The sequence below is a fragment of the Oncorhynchus mykiss genome, chromosome 15 (assembly GCF_057628025.1).
Source record: "Oncorhynchus mykiss isolate SJ-2025 chromosome 15, ASM5762802v1, whole genome shotgun sequence".
In the NCBI taxonomy this organism is placed as follows: Eukaryota; Metazoa; Chordata; class Actinopteri; order Salmoniformes; family Salmonidae; genus Oncorhynchus; species Oncorhynchus mykiss.
In genome coordinates, this window is record NC_143036.1 from 60297554 (window position 1) to 60316632 (window position 19079).

The window sequence follows — 19079 nt, forward strand, 5'->3', positions numbered from 1 at the left end:
GATGGAGATGGTAGTATGGCTGTGTGTGGTAGGGCTGGTATAGAGGATGGAGATGGTAGTATGGCTATGTGTGGTAGGGCTGGGATAGAGGATGGAGATGGTAGTATGGCTGTGTGTGGTTGGGCTGGGATAGAGGATGGAGATGGTAGTATGGCTGTGTGTGGTAGGGCTGGGATATAGGATGGAGATGGTAGTATGGCTGTGTGTGGTATTGCTGGGATAGAGGATGGAGATGGTCGTATGGCTGGGATAGAGGATGGAGATGGTAGTATGGCTGTGTGTGGTAGGGCTGGGATAGAGGATGGAGATGGTCGTATGGCTGTGTGTGTTAGGGCTGGGATAGAGGATGGAGATGGTAGTATGGCTGTGTGTGGTAGGGCTGGGATAGAGGATTGAGATGGTCGTATGGCTGGGATAGAGGATGGAGATGGTAGTATGGCTGTGTGTGTGGTAGGGCTGGGATAGAGGATGGAGATGGTAGTATGGCTGTGTGTGTGGTAGGGCTGGGATAGAGGATGGAGATGGTAGTATTTCTGGGATAGAGGATGGAGATGGTGGTATGGCTGTGTGTGGTAGGGCTGGGATAGAGGATGGAGATGGTAGTATGGCTGGGATAGAGGATGGAGATGGTAGTATGACTGTGTGTGGTAGGGCGGGGATAGAGGATGGAGATGGTAGTATGGCTGGGATAGATGATGGAGATGGTAGTATGGCTGTGTGTGGTAGGGCTGGTATAGAGGATGGAGATGGTAGTATGGCTATGTGTGGTAGGGCTGGGATAGAGGATGGAGATGGTAGTATGGCTGTGTGTGGTTGGGCTGGGATATAGGATGGAGATGGTAATATGGCTGTGTGTTGTAGGGCTGGGATAGAGGATGGAGATGGTAGTATGGCTGTGTGTGGTAGGGCTGGGATATAGGATGGAGATGGTAGTATGGCTGTGTGTGGTATTGCTGGGATAGAGGATGGAGATGGTCGTATGGCTGGGATAGAGGATGGAGATGGTAGTATGGCTGTGTGTGGTAGGGCTGGGATAGAGGATGGAGATGGTCGTATGGCTGTGTGTGTTAGGGCTGGGATAGAGGATGGAGATGGTAGTATGGCTGTGTGTGGTAGGGCTGGGATAGAGGATTGAGATGGTCGTATGGCTGGGATAGAGGATGGAGATGGTAGTATGGCTGTGTGTGTGGTAGGGCTGGGATAGAGGATGGAGATGGTAGTATGGCTGTGTGTGTGGTAGGGCTGGGATAGAGGATGGAGATGGTAGTATTGCTGGGATAGAGGATGGAGATGGTGGTATGGCTGTGTGTGGTAGGGCTGGGATAGAGGATGGAGATGGTAGTATGGCTGGGATAGAGGATGGAGATGGTAGTATGACTGTGTGTGGTAGGGCGGGGATAGAGGATGGAGATGGTAGTATGGCTGGGATAGATGATGGAGATGGTAGTATGGCTGTGTGTGGTAGGGCTGGTATAGAGGATGGAGATGGTAGTATGGCTATGTGTGGTAGGGCTGGGATAGAGGATGGAGATGGTAGTATGGCTGTGTGTGGTTGGGCTGGGATAGAGGATGGAGATGGTAGTATGGCTGTGTGTGGTAGGGCTGGGATATAGGATGGAGGATGGAAAGGTACTCATTGGGGTGTTGGACCCAGCAGCTCTAACAAGGCTGTATGTGACTCAATGTGTGTGCTGCTAACAATGTGTGAGAGTGTTTAGCCCCTCTCACCCAGTCCAGCCTTAGAGAGGGGGAGAGAGAGAGTGTTTGTGTGTGTTTACTGTTAAGTCCAGCCTTAGAGAGAGAGAGGGGGAGAGAGAGTGTGTTTGTGTGTGTTTACTGTTAAGTCCAGCCTTAGAGAGAGAAGAGAGAGTGTTTGTGTGTGTTTACTGTTAAGTCCAGCCTTAGAGAGAGAGAGAAGAGAGAGTGTTTGTGTGTGTTTACTGTTAAGTCCAGGCTTAGAGAGAGAGAGAGTGTTTGTGTGTGTTTACTGTTAAGTCCAGCCTTAGAGAGAGAGAGTGTTTGTGTGTGTTTACTGTTAAGTAATGTTTATGTAAGATGTCTCCCCGCCTCTTCGATGGGATTGAGAAGCTTGTTGAAGATTTATCAGCAAAGAAAGGCAATAAAGAGATGATGTCCTTATAACACGGACCTTATATAAGGAGCTCTCTCTCTCTTTGTTTGTCTGTCTCTGTCTCTCCCTCTATGGCCTTGAGTGGAATATGCAGACAACGTCTATGCAGATAACGTCTAGGCAGTCAAAAAAAAGTTTTCCTCTTGATGCTGTCCACAGTGTTGTTATGTGTGGTGATGAATGTTGAATCGTTGTGTACATTTTGTGTGTGTAACGTACAGTAACTGATGTGTTATATATGCATAAAGGTGTGTGTTTATGTGTGTGTATGTGCTTAGGGGTGTATGTGGTTGATTGGGATCTGTACATGATATGTATTTGGGGTCAAAGTTGAAGGTTTTATGTTTGTGGGGTGGTTGTTGACGGAGGGTATTTTTGGTCACTGTTGACGTGGTGTGTGTGTGTACTGTGTACAGTGTGTATACTGTGTACTGTGTGTGTGTGTGTACTGTGTACTGTGTGTACTGTATACTGTGTGTGTGTGTGTGTGTGTGTGTGTGTGTGTGTGTGTGTGTGTGTGTGTGTGTGTGTGTGTGTGTGTGTACTGTGTGTGTACTGTGTGTGTGTGTGTGTGTGTGTGTGTGTGTGTACTGTGTGTGTGTGTGTGTGTGTGTGTGTGTGAAACAAAATCTCAAGTTGCTCCAAACGTCACATTTCTAAGTGGTTTTGACAATCTAGATTCCTCTTCTGCTCAGTATCATTCTGTTTCTCCAAACATAACGTTTCGAAGTTGCTTTGTCAAAGTTAAGGGTTAAGGTTTGGGATAGGGTTGGATCCGCAGTCATGGAATTACGCCCATTCACCACCCCTGTCCGCAGCTCCCTAGCAAAATTAAAGCCTACTCAGTGGCATGTATTCATGGATGCCAAGGGAAGCCAGGCTTCCCCAAAAATGTACCAAGAAAAAATCCCAAAAATTAAATATTTAGTCTCTCTGTGTTTCATAATCTTCCTTCAATTCGGAGGAGGCTTTATGCATCTCTTCTATGAAAGCATTAGAGCGAGGAAAACAGCGCCCTTCTGTCTCTGTATGTGCAGCCCATCTATTTGAAGCTGTCTGGTCTAAAAGAGCAAGATATTGTTGCCGCCATTGCATTGCATGCAAGGGAAGCCAGCGAGAATTTGGCCTCCCTTAAAAATATATATATAAATAATAGCCAATCAGCATTGAGCTAAACTGAGCAAGCTTAACTGTGAATGGTCCTGGCGCACCAAAAAAAGTGTCAAGGGAAGCCAGGTTGGAGTTGGCTTCACACCAATCACATCAAAAGCCAAACGTCATTGACAGAATAACCTTGAATTGTTGCATCTCGTTGTGTTGTCCTCCAGTGGCCAGCTAAAATTGTCCCTTTCCTAATATTAGCCATGGATGGAGACAGGGATTTGGACTGAATTCTCCGTACTCACCAGTGATTGTAATGATGATTCTGATCCAACCATAAATTCATACATTGTACCCCTGGCCTGAGAGGAAGTTTAATATGTAGCTCGATGTAGAAGGCTAATGTTAACTAGCTAACGTTGCCCATGAAAGGAAGTCAGGTTATTGAGCAAACATTTTAACCAGGTAGTTTAGGACAACAAAAACTAAGTGTGTATTGTCTGACAGAGTCATAGACAGTTTTGGCAACATGAAAGAAAGGAGGATGCCATTGGTGTTTCTCCACAAGTAGGGTGAGTCAACATTTTGTTATACTTGCAAACACACACTCACACACGCATACAGAAATCAGTACCATGGACAGCCACATCATATTTAGCTGACGTTGATTGGACTGAATTGTTTTTGGTCTTTTAGTTGTCACTGTATTAGATTAAGCGTAGGTGATTTGATGAAGTTGAAATGGTGCTGGAATAGTGGAGGCAGCTCCTGTTTTCTTTGCGACTTGCTATAAGTCTCTGTGGTTCTAAATCAATAGTTGTTTAGTAGTCCTAAAAATGTCAGAAACATTAACTTGCTTGACCATGCTGTAGGTCATGTAACTGTTTGTTACATGCAATATTGTTTTTGGACCTCACCCGACAGAGCGTGCTCTCCGGTTTTGTGATGAAACAAAGGTGTGGTTGAATTTATTCTGCCATAGTGTCTTCTTGTTGTCTCGGCCTTTAGGCCCAAATATCACGGTGGCAAGGCATATGAACTAACAGGTTATAGAGCAAACAACTAAATGATCACGTTGTAATATGGAATTTACCCACGCACCGCTGCTGAGCCTATTTGACCCTTATTTCCGGATTCATGGGATTCTGCTCAAAACCCAGGCCTACTTGATGGTAATTGCGCTCACTGTTTCCCCCAGTGGACGGTTTTGAAGGCATTTCTAAGTCAATCTTGGGCGGTGTGTGTGTGTGTGTGTGTGTGTGTGTGTGTGTGTGTGTGTGTGTGTGTGTGTGTGAGCACATTCTAACCCCTCTCTTTCTTTACTTAATTGTTTACCTGGCCAGAGAACTTAAAGAATGTGTGTGTGTGTGTGTGGGCATCTTGCAAGTTCATGTTGTGTGTGTTTTGGACTGGCCATACACACCACCACCACTTCTTTCACTACGAACTCTGCCTCACATACCCAACTATTAGTTCTAGGATGTGCTGTATGAGGATGCTGTTTTTGACAGATACAGTGCCTTGCGATAGAATTCGGCCCCCTTGAACTTTGCGACCTTTTGCCACATTTCAGGCTTCAAACATAAAGATATAAAACTGTATTTTTTTGTGAAGAATCAACAACAAGTGGGACACAATCATGAAGTGGAACGACATTTATTGGATATTTCAAGCTTTTTTAACAAATCAAAAACTGAAAAATTGGGCGTGCAAAATTATTCAGCCCCCTTAAGTTAATACTTTGTAGCGCCACCTTTTGCTGCGATTACAGCTGTAAGTCGCTTGGGGTATGTCTCTATCAGTTTTGCACATTGAGAGACTGAAATGTTTTTCCCATTCCTCCTTGCAAAACAGCTCGAGCTCTGTGAGGTTGGATGGAGAGCATTTGTGAACAGCAGTTTTCAGTTCTTTCCACAGATTCTCGATTGGATTCAGGTCTGGACCTTGACTTGGCCATTCTAACACCTGGATATGTTTATTTTTGAACCATTCCATTGTAGATTTTGCTTTATGTTTTGGATCATTGTCTTGTTGGAAGACAAATCTCCGTCCCAGTCTGCAGACTCCATCAGGTTTTCTTCCAGAATGGTCCTGTATTTGGCTCCATCCATCTTCCCATCAATTTTAACCATCTTCCCTGTCCCTGCTGAAGAAAAGCAGGCCCAAACCATGATGCTGCCACCACCATGTTTGACAGTGGGGATGGTGTGTTCAGGGTCTTGCTTTTACGCCAAACATAACGTTTTGCATTGTTGCCAAAAATCTTGGTAGATTTGCAGTGGTCTGATACTCCTTCCATTTCAATATTATCGCTTGCACAGTGCTCCTTGAGATGTTTAAAGCTTGGGAAATATTTTTGTATCCAAATCCAGCTTTAAACTTCTTCACAACAGTATCTCGGACCTGCCTGGTGTGTTCCTTGTTCTTCATGATGTTCTCTGCGCTTTTAACGGACCTCTGAGACTATCACAGTGCAGGTGCATTTATACGGAGACTTGATTACACACAGGTGGATTGTATTTATCATCATTAGTCATTTAGGTCAACATTGGATCATTCAGAGATCCTCACTGAACTTCTGGAGAGAGTTTGCTGCACTGAAAGTAAAGGGGCTGAATAATTTTGCACGCCCAATTTTTCAGTTTTTGATTTGTTAAAAAAGTTTGAAATATCCAATAAATGTCGTTCCACTTCATGATTGTGTCCCACTTGTTGTTGATTCTTCACAAAAAAATACAGTTTTATATCTTTATGTTTGAAGCCTGAAATGTGGCAAAAGGTCGCAAAGTTCAAGGGGGCCGAATACTTTCGCAAGGCACTGTACATGGAAGTTTGGAGGGAATGATTAAATGGAGGGAGGGATAGATTGAAGACAGGTGGAGGAAGGAGGTGGTATGAGGCAGATAGCTGCTGGGGGTTGTGGGTAGTGAGAGGAACAGGGTCAGAGTATCGGGTGACTTGGGAAGGGATGCAGAACTAGGTGAAGGGTTATGGGCTGGAAGACAGGGGCTGTTAAGGGGCTGTGGTGACACATATACACACACACACTGAAACACACACACATAGACAGTGCTGGCTGCTGGCGCCTGATGAAGAACATCAAGAGTGATAACCTCAGTGACTCATAGTCCAGTTATGGAACCATAGAGGCAGAGCACTTATGTGTTCATGGATGTGGACATGTTTAACTATACTTGTGGGGACCAGAAGTCTCCATAAGAATAGTAAATGAACAAAAATGTTATCAACTGGGGACATTTTGTTAGTCCCCACAAGTTCAAATGCTATTTCTAGGGGGTTTATGGTTAAGGTTAGAATTAGTGTTAGGGTTAGAGTTAGAATTAGGTTTTAGTGTTAGGAGCTGGTGTTAGTTTTAGGGTTAGGTTTAGGGTTAGGGTTAAGGTTAGGGTTAGGGTCAGGTAAGGGTTAGAGTTGGGGAAAATAGGATTTTGAATGGGACTGAATATTGTGTCCCCACAAGGTTAGTTGTACAAGACTGTGCTTTTGTGTGTGTGTGAGACAGGTGTTCCCGTACAGTGGGATGTGAGTCAGGAATGAGGAATCCACCAGTGAGGGTTCATTTATTTTGGCGGGAAACCGAGAGTTACCTTCAACACACACACACACACCGCAGGCCACACACCACACATACTCCACGAGAAAGGACCACAGGCAACTTCCTAGCATTCTCCACGGCATTCCGTGTGTGTGTGTGTGTGTGTGTGTGTGTGTGTGTGTGTGTGTGTGTGTGTGTGTGTGTGTGTGTGTGTGTGTGTGTGTGTGTGTGTGTGTGTGTGTGTGTGTGTGTGTGTGTGTGTGTACTGTGTGTGTGTACTGTCTGTGTGTGTGTGTGTGTGTGATGGCATGTAAACGTAGTGTCTCCATGTGTTTCCATTCAAGTGAAATGGTGTTTAACATCTAGTTTGGGCAGATATCTCTCTCTCATCATGATTACAACCTTTTGAAGGCCAGCAAAATGTTGTTGTTTTTTCATGAAACATCTGTTTAATCCTTTCAACAAGTTGTTTTTGATTGTAGTCTGAGGATTCCTTTGCCCCTTCTACCCTCCAAGGTTTCCAACACAATGGCAGCCCGTCATAACCACAACCACAATAACACAATCCCAACACAACAGTCACACTAACCATTACAAATGTGAATCATGGCAGTTCGAGGATGTTTTCAGTCGGAAACAGTACCGACTGCTGTGTGTTAGAAGAACTGCAACAGAGGAAGACAACCAATCTAAATACAGAGATGAGTAAAGGGAGAATCTTAGAGAGTGTTTTGGAGAGTGGTAGAGAAAGAAGGAATTGTAGAGAAAAGAGGATGAGGGGGAGAGGAAGAGAGAGAGTGAGGCTCACTGCCTGTTGACTCACTGAGCAGGAATGACTTGACTGGTCATGATCTGTATGACTGAGCAGTGCGCACACTCTCTCTTTCTCACACACGCTCTCTCTCTCTCTTGCACTCTCTCACCACAGACACACTCACCCGCTGAGTGGAGAGCTCCAGGACAGGCTGCTCTCGCAGCACAGCCTCAGGGACTTAGAGGTACTCTGCTGGGGAAGAGAGACAGGCAGGGACCCCCCCTCTGGAGCTCACTGGAACTTACTCTGTTTTTCTCTCCTTCTCTTTTTGTCTGTTTCCTCTCACTCAGTCTCTCTCCCCTTTCTCTCCCATTATCTCTCTATTTCTACTCTCTCCTTCCGTCTCTTTCCCTCTCTCTCCTTCCGTCTCTTTCCCTCTCTCCTCTCCTTCTCAGGACGGACACAGGATGTGAAGAGAGCAGGTGGCTGACAGTCTCACAGCAACAGTAGGTTCCTTTTTCTATTTTAATTTTTTCGTGTTTATAATATATTACAGGGAGTTTGTTAGTGTGTTTTCGTTCCAAGGACATGGAGTCATATTGGAACACATCACTGCAAGCCAGGACAGATTCAGAGGAGATTCAAATCATGATCTTAATAAGTGGAATGCGTGATTATTCAAATGCCGCCGCTTATTCTCAGAACTCATTGTTCACCTACTGCCAGAGCTTGGCTTTAGGCTACCCTTTGGCTAGGTTAGTGATGATATGGTGCAGCTCTGTGCTTAGTCATTAGTAGGGAACTATGATGTAGTCTGTCTATTCCATGTAATGACTGAGGTCATTTATCTCCGTTATATCTCCTCCTCCTCTAATCACGCTGGTTGATTGCTGTGTAATACAAGAGGCTAGAGAGGGAGTTAACCTACCTACTGTACGGTTGTGAACGGGTCAACTCAGTTAGGAGCCCATATCAATTAGAAAGGGACTCCAAGGGACATTAGAATGGACAAGACATTCCAAGGCGTGTTTGAATCAGATTTATTGTGCAACATTCCGGTTTCTGAGACCAATCTCACAGAGACACACACACACACACACCTACACCTGAGGTAACTATAGCTGTTGACTCAGCTGGTTTTGTGTTTCTGTGAGGCTCCTCCTCACACCTCCGTATGTTCTTGGAATCAGCGTGTGAATGGCTGGGAGGGGTGGGTGTGGCACGCACCACTGTACCTTGACCTAACACCCGCAACGCCCACACACTCGTAAACCTGTATCTACACAAGCACACTCTTACATAGAAGGTAAGGGCATGGCAAAGTTTGTGATTTATACTGGACTAATTCAGGTAGGGGCTCCTTCCTTCTCCCTATCGGATGATAGGTGAACACACCTGGATTGTCCTACTGTGTGTGTGTCTGCTGTAATAGAAAGGCCTCATTCTGTCAGTATGACTGATTCACTGTAGGGGGAGGCCGGGGGAGCTTAAAACCTGCTTGTCTCTCAGGTGACACACACACACACACACACACACACACACACATGCTTATCTCTGCTGGTCAGACTTAGCAGTGTGTTTGTGGCCATAGATCATGTCCCTCTACTTGAAAATGAAGCTCCTGTTCTCATGGCTCTGGATGTATGGGGACTGGAGCTGTCTTTGTGCCTCACTAGAGTGGCCCAGATTCAGTCAGGTCAGCTTGGGTCTCCACTTCAGGATTAGTAGACAGGTCAGGGTCAATGGCATGGTTGTTTACGTGTGTGTGTGTGTGTGTGTGTGTGTGTGTGTGTGTGTGTGTGTGTGTGTGTGTGTGTGTGTGTGTGTGTGTGTGTGTGTGTGTGTGTGTGTGTGTGTGTGTGAGAGAGAAAGAAAGAAAGAAAGAAAGAAAGAAAGAAAGAAAGAAAGAAAGAAAGAAAGAAAGAAAGAAAGAAAGAAAGAAAGAGAGAGAGAAAAAAAGTTGGATACCACTGAGAGAGCATGTGAACTGGGTCCGGTTTCCCACAATGCCAAGTGTGTACAGAGATATGAGTCGTGGTCACTCAGGGGTGGAGCCCTCCTCTGTTCCTACATCACCACAGAAACAGGCCTCTCATTTTGTTATCACTTACAGACTAAATTGGGGCTACATTGGAATTGCCCCACTTGACCAACGATCGCCGCCCTACTAGGGAATATGCTCTTTAAGGAATAGCTAACACTTGGGAACTGATAAATGGGATTGACAATAATCTGTGGATAATATGTAGATGTTTAAACTTCCTCTTCACCTTTTGGTTGGTGGTCTCTGCTGTTTGCTTGTCAACAGCCCTGTGGAGTGCCCAAGCCTGTGGCTATTCCCATTTCTCCTGGTATTCCCAGTTCTCCTCCTGGCTTGGCTGGGCTCCTCTCCAGCTTCCTGTAGTGGAGTGTTTGGCATCACACCGTGCCCAGGAACACACATTGCAGCCATGCCTGTGGGCATGAAGTGTGCGTGTGGGAGAGAGAGAGGGAGAGAGAGGGAGTGTCAGGGGAGGTAGAGTAAAGGTACTGTCTCTCTCAAACACACACACACACACACACCACTTAGCAGTGCTACACTTTCTCACATGGTTGTGGGCTTCCTTTTCTTTACTAGTTTTTGTTGGTCGCTGAGAAAGACATACCCTCTGTGTTTGGTAGAGCAGGAGTCAGAGGAGAGAAAGACATACCCTCTGTGTTTGGTAGAGCAGGAGTCAGAGGAGAGAAAGACATACCCTCTGTGTTTGGTAGAGCAGGAGTCAGAGGAGAGAAAGACATACCCTCTGTGTTTGGTAGAGCAGGAGTCAGAGGAGAGAAAGACATACCCTCTGTGTTTGGTAGAGCAGGAGTCAGAGGAGAGAAAGACATACCCTCTGTGTTTGGTAGAGCAGGAGTCAGAGGAGAGGACAGGAGAGGGGACAGACTCACCCAGGTGGACAGAGGTAGGAGTGGACGGAGGGGGACACCCATGGAGGAAGGTCACTCTGATATTTCCCACTACTGACCCCCTTGTCTTGCATAGCCAGACATCGTATTCTTGCAATCGCAAAAATCAAAGATAGTGACACGTTGATGACTCGGCTGGTATTCTTGTGCTTTCTCAGGAAATGGGAGGCTGTGGAGGATATGACAAACAGCCCTCATTCAGTCAGCAGACTAACTGGACAGCTCTACTGTACGCCACAGGGGACAGTGAGTAAACCTATTTATTTACTAAGGACCATACGGGAAGCCGTGACCTGTTTGTCATGGTCCTGTTAATGACTAATTAGTGTGTGTGTGCGGACGTATTTCCATTCAGAATTGTTTTATTTGTGTGTCTGTCAGTGCCTGCGTTTCTTCATTGTATGTTAGTATTGTGTAGAGTATGCGTGTTTGTGTTTTTGTGGGTGTGTGTATTTGTTTACATCTTTGTGTGTCTCTGTGTGAATGTGCGTCAGTGGATGGTAACCAAATCTGGCCTGCTCTGACCCACCCCTCTGGTGATGCACACACACTCTGCCACGTCTCACAGCTTTGTTGTAGTGGAATGAATACCTGTTACGTCTCGGAGGGAGGGAGGGAGGGAGGGAGGGAGGAGGGAGGGAGGGAGGGAGGGAGGAGGGAGGGAGGGAGGGAGGGAGGGAGGGAGGGAGGGAGGGAAATAAAAAGAAAAAGAGAAGGAATGAGATGGAGAGCAGTGGGAGGGGGTGTTACAGAGATTGAGGGGTGATTGTTAAGTTGTGATAGATGGAGTTGGATCCAGTACTGTAGATAGGGTAAAGGGTAGGTCAACAGAATATTAAATATGAGTTGTGTGTCCCTCCTTTCCAATACTGGTGTCTGTAACTGTAAAACACAGGGAATTCCTTTTTCTCCTACCTCTGATAAATACACCTCCAGGGGATGATTTCTGAAAACATGTTTTTTGTGGGCCTTACACAGAGACACAAAGCATCAATGGGCGTCAATTGAGTGTTCTCACAATAGCACAGGAAGTGACTTGATTTGACTATGACATCACTTCCATGTGGGGGTGGTCGAGAACAGTTTGTTTCAGTTGGAACGGTTTTGCTAATGTCATCGGGTGTGTTTATGTGTGGCAGTCCATGTTTACGGGTCAAATTCACCTGTGACGACTTCTCAGTTGAAGCAGAACACACACAGTTCTGAAGCGGTGAAGCTCGCTCCCACACATGCTGGAGAACGGTCACTGTTTGGCTGGTCCCAAGGGTGTCTACACATCAAGCCCTGAGTGTTGCGGGAAACCAGGCCAGCCTGTTCCACACACACACACACACACACGCACCCCTCTGTAGCTATCACTCTGTCAGAGCTCCCATTAGCGTCATTGTTCCCTTGGCGACAACAGGGTCAGGGGTCACTTAGCAACGGCAGAATGTTGAGGACACTGGAGGGAGACTAGAGCTCAGTGCTTCTGGCCTTTTGTTCCAGAACATAGCCTCAAGTCTGAAAATAGATATGGGCTTTAATATTTCCACACTGTTTTCCTCCGCAAAGTGATGACACACTCTTCTATGGTAGTCGGATGTCGTCATCACAGCTGATGACATACGTTAATGTATAGAGAATCTATGTCCTTCTATGATATGAGGAAGCCGGCGTGATGTTCTATATGACACTGAGCATGATGGATCGTCTCCTCTCCTTCTGGCTCACTGCCAAGAAGGGGTTTACATGTCTTAGAGTAGGCTTCCTCTTTCCTTATTCCCTCTCTGATCAGACGGCACACCGTAAACACAAGGGGTGGTGATCGATACAAGCAGTGTGAGAGTTCTTCCCAGTAACAAATGTTTTTGACAAGGTTAACAGCGGTGATAAATGACCATAGTACTGGAAAAGCACGCGTGAACATTTATGACACCACCAGGCTGTGCTGCCGTGTACCTGTGCTTCATGCAGTACCTGCGTCACACTACCTGTGTACTCTAATGACCGTTAGAGGAGTGGCCCTATATAGTCCTTACAGTGCACTATAAACTGAATAATCAGATAAAGATGGTATTATGACAAAGCTTATCATATACTGGGAACCACGTACACATATATTCAGGAAAAATAACATTCTGGCATGTGGATATGCTTACACCTGTGGCTAGTTTCTCTCTCTCTCTCTCTCTCTCTCTCTCTCTCTCTCTCTCTCTCTCTCTCTCTCTCTCTTTCTGTCGCTCTCTCTCGCTCTCTCTCTCTCGCTCTTTCTCTCTCTCTATGGAGTGGCACTGCGACACAGAGGGATTGAACCTTTAGATATTGAGGCAGGCGGAGATCAAAAACGTCCTGTAGTTATTGATTTGTAGGGACGGAGAGGTGCCTGAGGAATGATTTGTAGGGAAGGAGAGGTGCCTGAGGAATGATTTGTAGGGAGGGAGAGGTGCCTGAGGAATGATTTATAGGGAAGGAGAGGAGCCTGAGGAATGATTTGTAGGGAGGGAGAGGTGCCTGAGGAATGATTTGTAGGGAGGGAGAGGAGCCTGAGGAATGATTTGTAGGGAGGGAGAGGTGCCTGATGAATGATTTATAGGGAAGGAGAGGAGCCTGAGGAATGATTTATAAGGAAGGAGAGGAGCCTGAGGAATGATTTGTAGGGAAGGAGAGGAGCCTGAGGAATGCTCTTCAGATGTACAGTCGTTGATTTTAGAGGTGGAAGAGAGAAGTGCTCAGACTCCGAGGGCTTTGGACTGGCCGTGAGCCAGCAAGCAAACACTGGGCGCCTTTGAGGAGAACCGCTATGGTGCTGGGGGGAGGTCAGAAATAGTTGGCTCATTTGCCATCTGCATATCCAACGATAGAGAAATTATATATTCTTCTATGGAGACCGTGACATAAAGTTCTTGCCTAATCATCAACCATTCCCCACTCACTCAAACACACGCCTACACAGTACTATCAGATGTCTAAACGTGAAGATTTCTCTCTTCATAAACAATGTTGTACAGTCATAGCGTGGCTGCTGTTGAAGCCGGCTGGGGCTTTCTGGAAAATTAGTTTACGGTAAAAAGGAGCTCTCTTTTTGGGAAGTTGCCTTGGCGATGGGCCAACAGGGAGTCCGCCTGCTTTGTGTGTATGTATGTGTGTGTGCGTGTGTGTGTGCGTGTGTGTGTTGTTGTTGTGACTCAGTGTTTGTGGGCTGCAGATAACTGTGTCAAAATTAAAAGCAAATGTGTCCCATCTCAAATGGATTTTAGGGCTTTAGTAAGAAAATAACAGTCCTCAGTTTGCTGTGGCAGATGTTTGTCAGAGACTAAGAATGTACTGTACAGATATACTATCTTAATTTGACCAGTTTCGCACTGCAGGAAAATAATCCTGCAGGAACAGGAAATGTGAATTATTATGTGGATTGTAAATAATGGATGTTTTTATAGGGGCTGATTCATTTAAAAAAATATGTTTTTAATCAAGTCTGACAATTTAAAGTGGAAATTTAACTTAAGAAGCCTTTTTAAACCTCAAATACACTACAATTTGCATTTCCTGTTGCACTGCAAAATTCTCTGACAACACAGTGATCAAATTACGATAGCACATCTGTGTATAATTGGTTTACTGTAAACGTGAACCACTTTGTCAAGATGTGTGAGTTTTGTCTCAGCTTAATTCCAAGGAGGGTGATGGTTCCCCCCTTTCCCCTCTCTTGCAATACACACACACAAACACACACCCTGTCAGTTGGGAGGTGTGGAGATAAACAGGAGGCTGATCACAGCAGTCCTGAATGCCACATCATTCCTGCTACCACCGTCATCTAGGTTTAGTGACTCACCCTGCCGTCATCTAGCCCCTCCGAGGGTCACACACGTCACCCAGAGCCCCACAATACACCCCCTCTTCCTGGCTTGCCCCCCCCCCCCCCCCCCCCCCCCGCCCTCTCTATGGCCTACTCATCCCTCTCTGGCTCCCTGGCAGCCTGCTCCTGAGCTGGAGGTGAAGAGAGTCTCTGTTTTTCTCTCTCGCACATTTCCAGAGCCTTTCAGTCTCATACGCAGAAAAACAAGGGCTATTTTTTAACCGTGCTCCAATTCGGATGTTAAGATTGTTTATCTGTTTCCGCGAAAGACGTGTCCTCCCGGCTTAAAGTGGCACAGAAAATGGAGCAACGTTCGTCCCATTCCCGGAACTGGATCCAAACAAAGCCAGATATTTAAGATTCTCTTGCAAGCGAGGAGACGCACTTGTTATTGTCCTCTTTTTCTCTGACAGTGGAAAAATACTTTGGATGGTTATGGAGAAACGTCAGCCTGCCTTGTGTGTGTTCTGAAAATCCAGGAACTCTTAAATCTTATCTTATGATGTGGGCTTATTTTCGTGTGTGTGTGTGTGTGTGTGTGTGTGTGTGTGTGTGTGTGTGTGTGTGTGTGTGTGTGTGTGTGTGTGTGTGTGTGTGTGTGTGTGTGTGTGTGTGTGTGTGTGTGGCATTCAAAAGTCTGGTACTGTACTGTATTCCTCGCTTACTGCATAGATGCATGTTTGATAGTATTTGATTAAAAGCCCCCACTTACTCCAGAACCATGATGGATGTTCTGTTCTCCCTCCATCAGACTGATCTGCCATTAGCATAGCTCCACACAGTGGGCTAATACCTGCCATCAGTACAGCCTATTGCTCTGCATGGCCCATGCATGAACCCATAGCGCAGCTAGCGCTCTCGCGCTAATGCACATTAACACACACATGAACCCAGCGATACACGCTAGGCTTAACCGCATTATCTGGAAAGGGCTACTGACAGAGACACTTATCCAGTAATGGAGGGTCTTTATTGGTTAACTCCTGGAATGGCCCTCAGAGAATGGCCCCATCATCCAGTTTAATGCCTTATCACCACATCTGTACTGAACGTGTGGCGTCATCTGTCACGTTTCACATACTATTCAGCACAGGGTCTTTGATGGGGCTGCAGTCTCCTTCATTATCATTACTCAGTTGGCACTCCTGTTTTGTAACATCCTATGCAGATTGACACGTACGCGCACACACAGAAACACACACACCCAATATTCACATCATGGACACCTGTGCATGTTGGCTGTGTACTCTATCATGAAAGATCTGTTTCAATGTGCAACCGCCTCCTTTAGCTTCTCCCATTGACTTTCCATAGACTTTCTTGATCAGGAATCCAATAAAGAGACTTAAGCCAGAGTTTCCAGGGGTTCTGAAAAGACTGGCAGGGAAGGTATTAATCAGTAGTATGTCAACACTGATTCACTGTCTCTGATGAAATGCCAGTCACTCATTTGAGCCTCTTCAGCACTGCATTCCGCTACACAGTTCCTGGAACAGTTATGTCAATATAATGGCTCAGATGCTATCTTTACGGGAATGAAGGATACGCTCAGGTCAGTGATGATGTTGTCCCAGGGGGATAGAGGGGTTTGACGTGCTGCCTGTTGAAGACAGGAGAACTTAGAGAGGAGTCAGTCATCAGGCCTCATAAAGCTCTGGATGACTCACTGTTTTAACACCTCAGCAGTGTGTCCTCTCTATTCCGCTATAGTGAGTCCCATCAGAACAGTGTTTCTCACATTTATCAAATGACTGATTCGCATTATATTAGATGTGTTGTCATGGTGGGAAAGATGCTCTGACTGATGACTCATAATCTCTTTACCCTCCCACTCACACACACACACACACACACACACACACACACACACACACACACACACACACACACACACACACACACACACACACACACACACACACACACACACACACACACACACACACAACCCGTAGGTAAGTAACGCCATATCCGGCAGGAGGGGTAACCTTGTCGTCTGATTATCATACTGGCAGTGAGTAATTCTTCCTGTGTAATGACGAGAACATCCTTTCCAGAGTCAACCCTCCATCATCCTCCTCTTATGCACCTTGACCACAATCTACCCTCTCGCAGTCACCCCACATCCACAGAGCTCTGTCTGTCTCCTCCTCTTGTGTGAGGCGTTTATGTGTGTTTGAAACTCAGAGTGGACGTCTTGCAGCACATACCGTTTCCACCCCTTTCTGAAACTAACAAATTAATAACCGTGTGTCACTTTTTTGGATGAGTATAAGATCAAGTCTAATCTCACTAAAGAGGTGTGCCGCAAGGCAGATGTGCCCATACAAGTTTGGACAAAAGAAAGATGCTACTCTGCCCAGCATAGGAATAGGCCGGCCTCTCCCTGAAAAAGGAATCTCATATAATTTTCAGGAAAATTACCCCCCCACCCCTCTCCACCACCATCCAGGCTGTTATATAAACACACCACCGTCACTCTCTCTCTTTCTTGCTCTCTCTTGATCTTTTTGATACCCTGAGTGAAGGAATGGAGGAGCAGCAGCAGGAAGGGGGACATTACCGTCACCCGCAGCAGCTAGGGCCTGCCGGGCTGGTGTGTGGGAGTCTCTATCTCTGCATGTTACTTCCTGGGAGAGAATGAAACAGAAAGCACAATGGCCAAACCTCACAAGGGCTCCTTTCACATGGGGGGGAGGGAGCGGTAGAGTTGAAATCTGTCTCTTACGTATGCATTCATCCCACAGGGTGTTGTTGTTGTTAGGTTTGAGGTTGGCTTCTCTCTTTCCTCTCCCCTACCATGCTACGTGCTGGTGGGTGACTACTTATGGTGTGGTTTATGAGATGTTATGCCTCCCCCTAGTGTCCAAAGGCAGGATTGTAGAAAAGTGCCACGTTGTGATGATACTGTTCCATCCAACTGTGTTTTCCTTATTTACAACATGCTCTGACATACACTATGCTATATGACCATTATAGGTCATCCAACACCCAGCATTCAGACACCTGTGATTGACTGTGAGAACCTCTGTGACCAACTGCTATTAAGCTGTGTTGTCATGGCGACGCCATGGTTACGTAAGTGTTTTGGCCTGGTTCTCATAATCACACAGCACAGAGCTCTTTGTGTCCCAGTCATTTTCTCCGACACTGGACACCCCAGCTGTGATCTGTTCACTCACTGTACATTCCTCCACCTGAATGTGATATGATGAAGATCAGGTGGGATACACAGGTGTGTGTGCAGCCTGCCACGCCCTATGTGAAACACACGTGTGTGTTTGTGTGTGGTGGGTGGTCATGATGTCATCGTCAACACTAGCCCCATTGTAAATAGAAATAGGGTTTGGGAAGGTGCACAGCGGTGTGTCACTGTGCCCTGCCGTGTCCATAGATACCTGCAGGACAGGTACAATAAGCAGGACACAATAAGGAAGCTATTGTAAGGCTATGAGGCAAGCACTGTAAAACAGGTAAGATATCACGACTAGTGTTTAGTGGCTGTGAGAGTAGTTTGTTTGGTTACTCATGGATGTGGAGTGTTTGCCCAAACACACACAGACACACACACACACACTCACTCACTCACTCACACACACTCTGTGGTCATGTGGTGTTTCTATGTGTTTTTCCCAGGACCTTTGGCAGGCAGAGAGGTCGCTGAGCTCTGAGAACAACAGTTAGTTGGGTGGGTGAGTAACATTGTAACACTCATGTTTGTTGGATGAGTTCTAGAATAGAAGACGAGTAGACTGATTAGATGTTGTTACTTATTTCTTACAGTCATTTATTGTTGATAGATAATGATTGCTGTAATGAATTGTGCATACAAAATTGTATCATTGTCTTATACTGTCTAATATATGTGTTATGTTTTCTTTATGTTGACGTGACGAGAATAGTATCTAAAGATATGATATTATTCTTATAATGTTGCTGCAGATCTTCTTCACAGCTCTACTGTTAAGAGGCAGTGTCCAAAGTGTGGAGGATGATGTCACACGTCAGCTGTCCTCATCGCTGGGCTACCATGGCAACGACATTCATCAGAATGACTTCCTGCAAAAGCAAAGCACTGTCACGATCACTTTCTGTACTGACAGATCACTTTACAAGGATAATTATTGTGTTTGCGTAAGGTTACGCATTGAAATGCTATGCCAAATGAGTGGACTGTCTTTGTAAATCTACTTGTCATCCATGTCACAACTGCTGCACAGAGTTTCTAAATAAGCAAAGTGTCCTCCAAAATCTTTGCTGCTGCCACGCAACCACTGCATCCCTATTGTCCGGCAGGGAAAGTCTTCCCCCAGAGGCTGGTTTCACATGGTGGTTTAGATTAATGTTCCCAGTGTCTAGCACCATTTGAAATCAGTGTTCTTGGGGACAGGAGAACAGCACTGGGCCTCTGGTAGTGTCAGTCAGTCTATTGGAGCCATCCTCTCTCTCTCTCTCCCCTTTAAAGGATGACTGATTTCCTCTGGTGTTTAGAGCCCCTTACAGCCTTCTAGCACCATTTGAAATCGGTTATAATGACTGGGGATCAATGCCTCAATGTCTTCACGATGTCTACATGTCAACTCTACAGTCAAGCAGACAGGAAATGAATTTGATGAATGTTCATATTGTACGTGTCACAGGGTCTGCTCTACAGATTGGACAGTTGGACAGGAGCTCATTTCCAGTGGGACAGTTTTAAAGTTTTTATTGAATAAATGTTCAATAAAACTGAATTGATAGTGCATACTTA

General features: G+C 45.7%; 1 long non-coding RNA gene across 3 annotated transcripts in view; it reads left to right on the top strand.

The window, feature by feature from the left end:
- LOC110490373 (uncharacterized) overlaps window positions 1-19079 on the top strand; it is a 57946-nt gene extending 38867 nt beyond the window's left edge. Inside the window, exons 1-5 of one of the 3 annotated variants that reach the window (XR_005036135.2) lie at window positions 7651-7786; window positions 7893-8048; window positions 10647-10734; window positions 17966-18021; window positions 18272-19079. This is a non-coding gene — a long non-coding RNA (uncharacterized LOC110490373). Of the gene's footprint in view, window positions 1-7650; window positions 7787-7892; window positions 8049-10646; window positions 10735-17965; window positions 18022-18271 lie in introns of those variants that run through there. The other 2 variants (XR_016486807.1, XR_016486806.1) reach the window with 2 other exon arrangements.